Consider the following 9,617-nt stretch of genomic DNA (forward strand, 5'->3'; position numbering starts at 1 on the left):
TTAAGACACTTTTCTCTGCAATCAGACCTCTACTATGGGCCATACAGGTATGTATAGATTTACTTTTCTGTACCCTGTATGGCCATACTAGAGGTCTGATAACTCCAAAGTGGTGACAGATTCCCTTTAACCCTTTCACAACCTTGGGATTTTCCATTTTTGCTTTTTTGTTTTTTGATCCCTTTGTTCCCAGAGCCATAGCGTTTTTATTTTTCGATCAATATGGCCATGTGAGGGCTTATTTTTTGTGGGACAAGTTGTACTTTTGAACGACATTACTGGTTTTACCATATCGTGTACGGGAAAAAAATTCCAAGTGCGGTGAAATTGCAAAAAAAGTGCAATACCACAGATGGTTGTTTTTTTTTTTGTTTTTTTTTTACCACGTTCACTGAATGCTAAAACTGACCTGCCATTCTTATTCTCCAGGTCATTCTGAGTTCGTAGACACCAAACATGTATAGGTTCTTTTTTATTTAAGTGGTGAAAAAAAATTCCAAAGTTTGCTTAAAAAAACAAACAAAAAAAAAATGCAATTTTCCGAGACCCGTAGCATCTCCATTTTTCGGGATCTGGGGTCGGGTGAGGGCTTATTTTTTGCGCGCCGAGCTGAAGTTTTTATTGATACCATTTTGGGGCACATCGGATGTTTTGATCACCTGTTATTGCATTTTATTGCAATATTGCGGCGACCAAAAAACGTAATTCTGGCGTTTAGAATTTTTTCTCATTACGCCGTTTACCGATCGAATTAATTCTTTTTTTTTTTATATTGATCGGGCAATTCTGAACGCGGCAATGCCAAATATGTGTATGTGGGTTTTTTTTTATTATTTTATTTTGAAAGCGGGATGATTTAAACTTTCATATTTTTTTAAATATTTTTAAAAACCTTTTTTTTCACTTTTTACATGCTTCTATAGTCTACATAGGAGACTAGAAGCAGCACTTGTCTGATCGCCTCTGCTTCATAGAGGTGATGAGCAGATCACCTCTATGTAGCAGAAATGCTCCTGTGCTATGAGCGCCGACCACTAGTTGGCGCTCATAGCGATCAGCACATGACAACCACTGGTGTCTGCTGCAGACCCAGGGTTGTCATGCCCACCCATCAGAGACCCGCGATCACGTGACGGGGTAAGTGACGCACTTCTGGCACGGCGATGTTAAATGCCGCTGTCAGAGATTGACAGCGGCATTTAACATGTTAACAGCCGCGGGTGGATCGCGATTCCACCCGCAGCTGACATGTGCCCGCAACAGCCGTAATAAGCAGCTGACATGTGCAGGCTCAGCTCCGGAGCCCCCGCTGAACTGGGGGATTACGGCCTGTGCGTACTAATACGCACAGGCTGTAAAGTGGTTAAAAAAGGAGTTGTCCAGATAGTGGGTAACCTTTTATTGTAGGCGACCTATTTGTATGCAGAAAACCTGCGTATTCCGATACCAGTATGGCATTGCTCTCACTTCTAATGAAAACTGGCTGTGCACGTGCCTTAGCCGGCACCTGTTGATAGGGCATCGTGATGGCGGGTCACCTCCTGATGCGGACATAAGCCGCCCGTGAGTAAACCCTAGGCCGCTTATACACATCTGTCAATACAGACTGTTCAGGCAACAGAAGACCCAGGCTGACTACCAGATCTCTTGATCTGAGCTGCTTCATAGGCATGTATGACTATCAGCTCAGGTCATTTGATTTAGAGAAGAGGACTCCGCAGTGCCCAATCTGAATGGACCAGAAGTTGAGCACTTGCATCTTGTCTCCAACCATTCTTTATGAGACTGACATAGATAGCCAAGCACTGCACTCGCCAGTCTCGTGGAGGTGTGCATGCTCAGACTCTTCCATTCAGACAGATTCTCTGTACCATGGAGGTCCCATGGATAAGAAAGTTAAAAAAAAAAAAAAAAAAACATCAAAAAAAGCAGCAGTATTTACCTGCTCAGATCTTCAGACCTAATGCACTACCAGGCTGCAGCAAACCCATATAACAAAGATGGCGGCTGTACAGGCGCAAAATACTGATGAGACAAGCAATGACAACCTAACATTTAATGGAGGGGGTGAATGCTTAGTATTAAAATTGCACACAAAAAGGCTTGTATAGGGCGCGGTTCACACCTGGGTAGTGCACAGCATCTGGCTTACAGCCTATTAGTTACGCCCCTACTATTACATTAGGCAAGCTGACCAGTACTATCCAAGTACACCCCATGAGGACAGACACCCTAGTTTACAATGCCAGCACTGATGTGATTGACTGCACCCTGGAATAAAAAAGTGCAAAAATACATATATAATACATGAGTAGTGATGAGCGAGCATACTCGCAACTACTTAGTACTCACCCGATGCTCAGGTCCCTTCCCTGCATGTTTGGCGCTCTTTAGAGCGCCAATCAACATGCAGGGATTGTCTGCCACACACTTATGCCGCAGCCATGTTGATTGTGGCATTACAGTGATTGGCTGGCCGCCCAGCTTCATCAGGTCTATATCAGACCTGGCGCCGCCATGCTCGTCACACTCTATTCCACAATCAGGCAGTGTAGGGAGAGGTGCTGCTAAGCTAGGGAGAGATTTGGTTGTTTATTAGTTAGTGTAGGTATTGCACAATATTCTCTACACATATCCATCTCAACTAACAGTCCTTCTGAGGACTAATCCAGCTGCAGAGATTATCAGTGCTTTGCAGGCAGGGTATATAGCAGACTGCAATGCATATGGCAAGAGGATTCATTCCATTTCTTTCTGCTGGTGCTTTTACAGATATTATGTTTGTAGAAATAGCCCCAGGTATCAGGGGGCAGGAATAATTTTTTTTATCTTAATCCTGATTATTTGCTTAAAAAGCAGAGAGCACCATTTTTCTGCGTCATTTGCTTGTTGGCACTGCAGAATACAGCCAGGTCCATTCCATAATACAGCGCTAAAAATCCAGCTATTTAAAACTGTGGTTTGTCCGTTACATGGATCACATATAATTGCGCTGAAAATTCTGCCATTTCTGGCCTCCATTGAAATTTTGTTGCAGTGTGTCAGCGAACTTATTGACACAAGGTCGCTGTTAAAACTAGTTACCTACAGGCCAGCTATTTAAAACTGGTTGGTCCGTCACACGGATCGCTCCAAATTCAGCCATTTGTAGTGAGCGTGGAAGATATTGTTCGCCATTTAAAATGGGCAAGGCGCGTGGCAAGGGACGGGGAACTGGACGTGATGGTTCATGCCGAGGCCGTGGGCAAGCTGAAATTGTGCCACAACAAACACCCACATCAAGCTCATCAAGAGAATGCCAAGAGTGTGCAAACCAGTCATCAAAGCAAAAGGTGGCTACTTTGAAGAACCTAGAATATAACACATATTTTCAGTTGTTTCACACTTTTTTGTTAAGTATATAATTCCACATGTGTTAATTCATAGTTTTGATGCCTTCAGTGTGAATGTACAATTTTCATAGTCATGAAAATACAGAAAAATCTATTTGCTCTTGTCCTCCTCCTTATCCTCATCCTCCACCACCATATCACCAGGGTGACCGTGGTCCGTGATGCAACACCCACATAATTTTTTAAAGTGTGTTTATGAGGCCCGTAAAAAAAAAAAATTTTACAGTATGTTCATGTATACCCCCCCAGGGGTAAATGTTTGTCAGCCCATACACTTAGTCCATGGTCATTACAAGTATAGGAGACCCGCTCCTTTGTAATGGGAACATTTTTTATGAGGCCCTCCTCCACTTCTTTTCCAAGGTGCATTGGAGTGCCTCCCAATTTTTGGCAGCCCTTGCATTCACTGCATAGGCCAATACTATGGGAGACCCACTTCCTAATAATGGGAACATTGTTTTCAGGAGGCCCTCTGACCTTCACGTCTCTTTCAAGGGGCATTGGAGTGCCTCACAATTTTTTTTTTTTAGCCCTTGCATTCACTGCATAGGCCAACACTATGGGAGACCCTCTTCCTAATAATGGGAACATTGTTTTCAGGAGGCCCTCTGACCTTCACGTCTCTTTCAAGGGGCATTGGAGTGCCTCACAATTTTTTTTTTTAGCCCTTGCATTCACTGCATAGGCCAACACTATGGGAGACCCTCTTCCTAATAATGGGAGCATATTTTCATGAGGCCCTCTGTCTCTTCCAAGGGGCATTGGAGTAGGTCCAAATTTTTGGCAGCCCTTGCATTTACTGCATAGGCAAACAGTATGGGAGACCCACTTCCTAATAATGGGAACATTGTTTTCAGGAGGGCCTCCTCTAAGTCTCTTCAAAGGGGTATTGGGGTGCGTCCAAATTTTCAAAGGGGTATTTGGGTGCGTCCAAATTTTGGGCAGACCTGCCACTCACTGCATACGCAATAACAGTATAGGAAACCCACTCTTTAGTAATGGGAACAACAAAGCATAGCCGGCTGATAGCTCTCTAAGAATAGTGAGGGCTGACTGCTGGCCCTTTAAGAATAGTAAAGGCCTGATGGCCCTATAAAAATAGGCTTTGTGACTTTCAGAGTCCCTCCTTCATAAATGAAACAGGATGTGTCTGATCATGTCTCACACACCACATGGCCAGATAAGGTTGTAAAATGTTAAAATGACATTTCCCGGTGAATGCATTTGTCACGTTTGAAAGCAATGCAAAAGTGCAAAAACGCATCAAAAACGCTACGTGTGAACATAGCCCAAGGTGTGGAGGAGTATTTTTGTTTTTGGTTATTTTTCCTTATATACAAGCCATTACCCTGGAAAGGATGTTCCTTAACATATTTCCCAGGAAAATCCATTTTGGTTTCGTTGTATGTTTTATTTTGAGTCCGTAAAAGTGGCGTAATACCTCTGACAACATTGTTGACAGCAGTGGAGTCAGAAATGCTTCCAGGGGTTTTCCCTATGCTGTTCCCATGTCATTTGAGCACTGTTCCCATCGATTTGGGCAATTTTTAGGCCTTCTGCAGACCGCCCCCTGAAAAATGCTCGAGTTTCCCATACACTTACATTGGGCTCGTTGCTCGGGTAGAGCACCCGAGCATTCCAATTTGCTGGACCCGAGCATCGAGCACCCAAGCATTTTATTGCTCGCCCATCACTATAAATAAGGTATTGGTCGATATTTTTGCCAAAATACGCAAGCTCGCGTCAAGGGTCCTCATGCTTACGAGTCCCTACACTAAACACAAAAAGCAAAGCCACAATAAAAAGTTAAAATTCCCCCAAGATTCAAGAAAAAAAACACAGCAAAAAAAAAGCAGTAGTATTGCACATTTTTATTTCAGGGTGCAGCCAAGCCCATCAGTGCTGGCATTGTAAACTAGAGTGTCTGTTCTCATGGGGTGCACTTGGATAGTACTGGGCAACCCGCCTAATCTAATAGTATGGGTGTAACTAATAGGCTTTAAGCCAGCTGCTGTGCACTACCCAGGTGTGAACAGCACCCTATACAAGCCTCTTTGTGTGCGATTTTAATACTAATATTACACGCATGCCGCTTGGTTCAGATAGGGCGAGACGGGTTTCATGAATTCTTTGGAATCCTGGGGGAACTATTTCTCAGGGCGACCATAGGCTGCAGCTTCTCTCAGACACACGATAGATTCAATTGCTGACCAGACACATCTGACAAGAGTCTTTTTCAACAGTTTAACAGTGGAATTTAATCTGAAGCATGGCCAGTGCAATTCAGGGATATTATAGCACAATTTCATTACAGTACAGTCTGAGTTTCTTGAGCAACCGGCTCCAGTAACAATACAGTAGTTTCTTCACAAGGCACAGTATTACAGTCTCCACAGTAGCATAATTCAGCATAGATTAGATCTCTTAGCAGCACACTTCTATGCATACACAACCACAGGCTTTTCCTTCACAAGGACACAATACTACACAGCATTCTTTATCCTGCATGGAGATGGAGGGTGGGTTGATGAGGGAGATGATCCCTGTGACACAATTCCTTCCAGTCCTTATCTTCCTGCCCGATAATACTCTGCACTGTTAGTTCAGGGAGTTTATCTGACCTGTGTTTAGTTTCTCTTCTGATCTGAATCTTGTTCAGTTGCCTTCTGTCAGATCCAGATAACACACCACCTTTCTCTTCGACTTCAGCCAGACTACAATAACAAGTTCCCCACAATCCCCCTGGGGCTCTGCTAAAACACTCCCTGTCTCATGTGACTGTGTTAACCCCTCAAGTTGCTGGATGCTTCTGAAGCACAACACTTCCTGTCTCCTGTGTTTGTGTTATTTCTAATAGTTGCTGGATGCTTTTGAAGCAACAGCACTACTTCTGCATGTCACACTAAGTAATAACCCCCTCTATGAAATGGTAGGTTGTGAGCGGTTGTCTCATGAGTATTTTGCACCTGTATAGCCGCCATCTTTGTTATATGGGACTGCTGCATCCTGGTAGTGCATTAGGTCTGAATATCTGAGCAGGTACCGTAAATACTGCTGCTTTTTTGCTGTGTTTTTTTTCTTGAATCTTGGGGGACTTTTAATTCTTCTTATTGTGGCTTTGCTTTTTTTGTTTAGTGATAAGAAAGTTACTTCCATAAAAACTCTTTAACTTCACTGCATATCATATTATGCCATTGCCAAGGATTTTAACTGTCAATTTTATACTGTGAAAATTGCACTTCTTCCTTGTTTTGGACCAACTAATAGTTTTGATTTACAAGTTTTTTCAAATGAATGTATCTTTATATCGTATCTAATGGAGCATACCATGTACATGACTTGTACATAACTAATTTGATTATTAATGCATGATATAAGTATTTGATACAATGGAAAAATAGAACGTAATATTTGGTACAGAAGTTTGCACACACTGCAGCATACAGATCTTCTCCAGATTTTTCAGGTTTCGGGGCTGTTGCTGGGCAACTTTGAGTTTCAGCTCCCTCCAAAGATTTTCTGTAGGGATCAGGTCTGGAGACTAGCTAGGGCACTCCAGGACCTTGAAATCCTTCTTATTGAGCCACTTCTTAGTTGCCCTGGCTGTGTGTTTTGTGTCATTGTCATGCTGGAAGACCCAGCCACAATCCATCTTCAATACTCTTATTGAGGGAAGGAGGTTGTTGGCTAAAATCTTGCAATATATGACCCCATCCATCCTCCCTTCAATATGGTGCAGTCATCCTATCCCCTCTGCAGAAAATCACTCCCAAAGTATGATGTTTCCCCCACCATGTATCACGGTTGGGACGGTGTTCTTGGGGTTCTACTCATCCTTCTTCCTCCAAACATGGCGAGTGGAGTGGATACCAAAAAGTTCTATTCTGGTCTCATCTGACCACATGACCTTCTCCCATGCCTCCTTTGGATCATCCAGATGGTGATTGGTGAACTTAAAATGGGCCTGGACATGTGCTGGCGTGAGCAGGGGGACCTTGTGTGCCCTGCAGGATTTTAATCCATGACGATATAGTGTGTTGCTAATGGTAAGGCCATGGCCCCACTATCAGTAGACGGTAGTTGTTACTTGTTTGTGGTATTATTCGGTCACTATGTGGTGGTAATATGCGGTCTGGTCATGGTGTGGCGGTATTTGTTCCTTTTATGTGGTATTATGTTGGTGTTGGTATAGTGGATTGTGTTGTGTATAGTGGTCATTTGTTCCTGCTGATATTAACTAGGAGAAGATTTTTTCCATTAGGCCACAGCCCCACTATCCGTATTACTGACTATCGGTCAGTATTTTTTCTCAGGAGTGGGAGTCAAAACCAGGAGTGGGTGATAAATGCAGAATTGGTGCACTTGTTTCTATTATACCTCTTCTCTGATTGTTCCTCACCTGGTTTTGGCTCTGACTCCGAGAAAAAATACTGACCAAATACTGATAGTGGGTCCATGGACTAATGTTTGAGACTGTGGCCCCAGCTCTCTTCAGACTAGACAGCTCTTTGGTCTTGGCCATGGTGGAGAGGTTGGAGTGTGATTGACTGAGTGTGCGACAGGTGTCTTTTATACAGGTAACGAGTTCAAAGAGGTGCAATTAATACAGGTAATGAGTGCAGAGTAGGAGGGCTTCTTAAAGAAAAACTAACAAGTCTGTGAGAGCCAGAATTCTTGCTGGTTTTTATGTGATCAAATACTTATTTCATGCAATAAAATGCAATTTAATTATTTAAAAATCATACAATTAGATTTCTGGATTTTTTTAGATTTTAGTCTCACAGTTGAAGTGTACCTGCGATAAAAATTACAGACCTCTCCATTCTTTGTAGGTGGGAAAACTTGCAAAATCGGTAGTGTATCAAATACTTATTTTCCCCACTGTATCTCTGAAAACTTGTGGAGTATGAAAACTACAAGTGCTTCTCACTAAATTAGAATATCATCAAAAAGTAAATTTATTTCAGTTCTTCAATACAAAAAGTGAAACTCATATATTATATAGAGTCATTACAAACAGAGTGATCTATTTCAAGTGTTTATTTCTGTTAATGTTGATGATTCAGTAGGCTCCACAATCATGAGGAAGACTGCTGACTTGACAGATGTCCAGAAGGCAGTCATTGACACACTCCACAAGGAGGGTAAGGCTATGTGCCCACGTTGCGGAAATGAAGCATATTTTTTACGCTTCTCCCTGGCAGGAAAAACGCATGCGGATTTTACATGCGGTTTTCCCGCCAGGTAGAAGCGTTTGTGAAGCGTCTTTGCATGCATTTCCTCATGCGGGTTATCAAGCGCTTTTCCAAGCGATTTTAGCATCACTTGGAAAAGTGCTTGACAACTTGTTCACACTATATAAATCCATGCAACCGGCATGGATTTATAGTAGTGTGACCAAGTTAGTTAAAAAAAAAGAATAAGAATGGTGAAAAATAAAAAAATAAAAAGTTTATACTCACCTACCGATGTCTTCCCGGTGTTTTGTCTGCTCCGTCCGGTGTCTTGCACTGCTTGCGGTAGTGTGAAGGACCTGTAGTGATGTCATTGAGCCATGTGATGGGTCACATGACTCAGTGACATCATGGCAGGTCCTTCACATCAACGCGAACATTGCAAGACACCGTCCCGGAGCAGACAAAACACCGAGAGGACATCGGTAGGTGAGTATAAACTTTATTTATTTTTTTTTATTCTTTTTTTTACAGTTTTCTATGGTACCCAGGTCTGGATGAGAGTCTTCTCTCCTCCAGACTTGGGTACCATCCGCACATTGAACCGTGTGATATCCGCATGTGCAGATGCAGTGATGCGGATGTCACGCGGTCCAATGCAAGTCAATGGCGGCGATTACGCTGCGTGTCCGCAAAATTAATGGACATGCTGCGGATTTTTGAGCACAGCATAAACGCTGCGGAAAAATCCACAACATGGGCATTGAAAGTGCGGCTTGTCATTGAGGACCATGGGGGGGGCGGATTACCAAGCGCTTCCCAAGTGTTTATGCTGCGGAATTTCCGCAGCATAAACGCTTGAAAATGCTACGTGGGCACACAGCCTAAGCCACAAAAGTTCATTGCTAAAGAAGTTGACCGTTCACAGAGTGCTGTATCCAAGCATATTATTGGATAGTTGAGTGGAAGGAAAAAGTATGGTAGAAAAAGGTGCACAAGCAACCGGGGTAACCGTAGCCTTGAAAGGATTGTTAAGAAAAGGCCATTCAAA

Source organism: Phyllobates terribilis, unplaced genomic scaffold (assembly GCF_046119375.1).
Source record: "Phyllobates terribilis strain yellow unplaced genomic scaffold, ASM4611937v1 Scaffold_3__8_contigs__length_932513732, whole genome shotgun sequence".
NCBI classification, from domain to species: Eukaryota; Metazoa; Chordata; class Amphibia; order Anura; family Dendrobatidae; genus Phyllobates; species Phyllobates terribilis.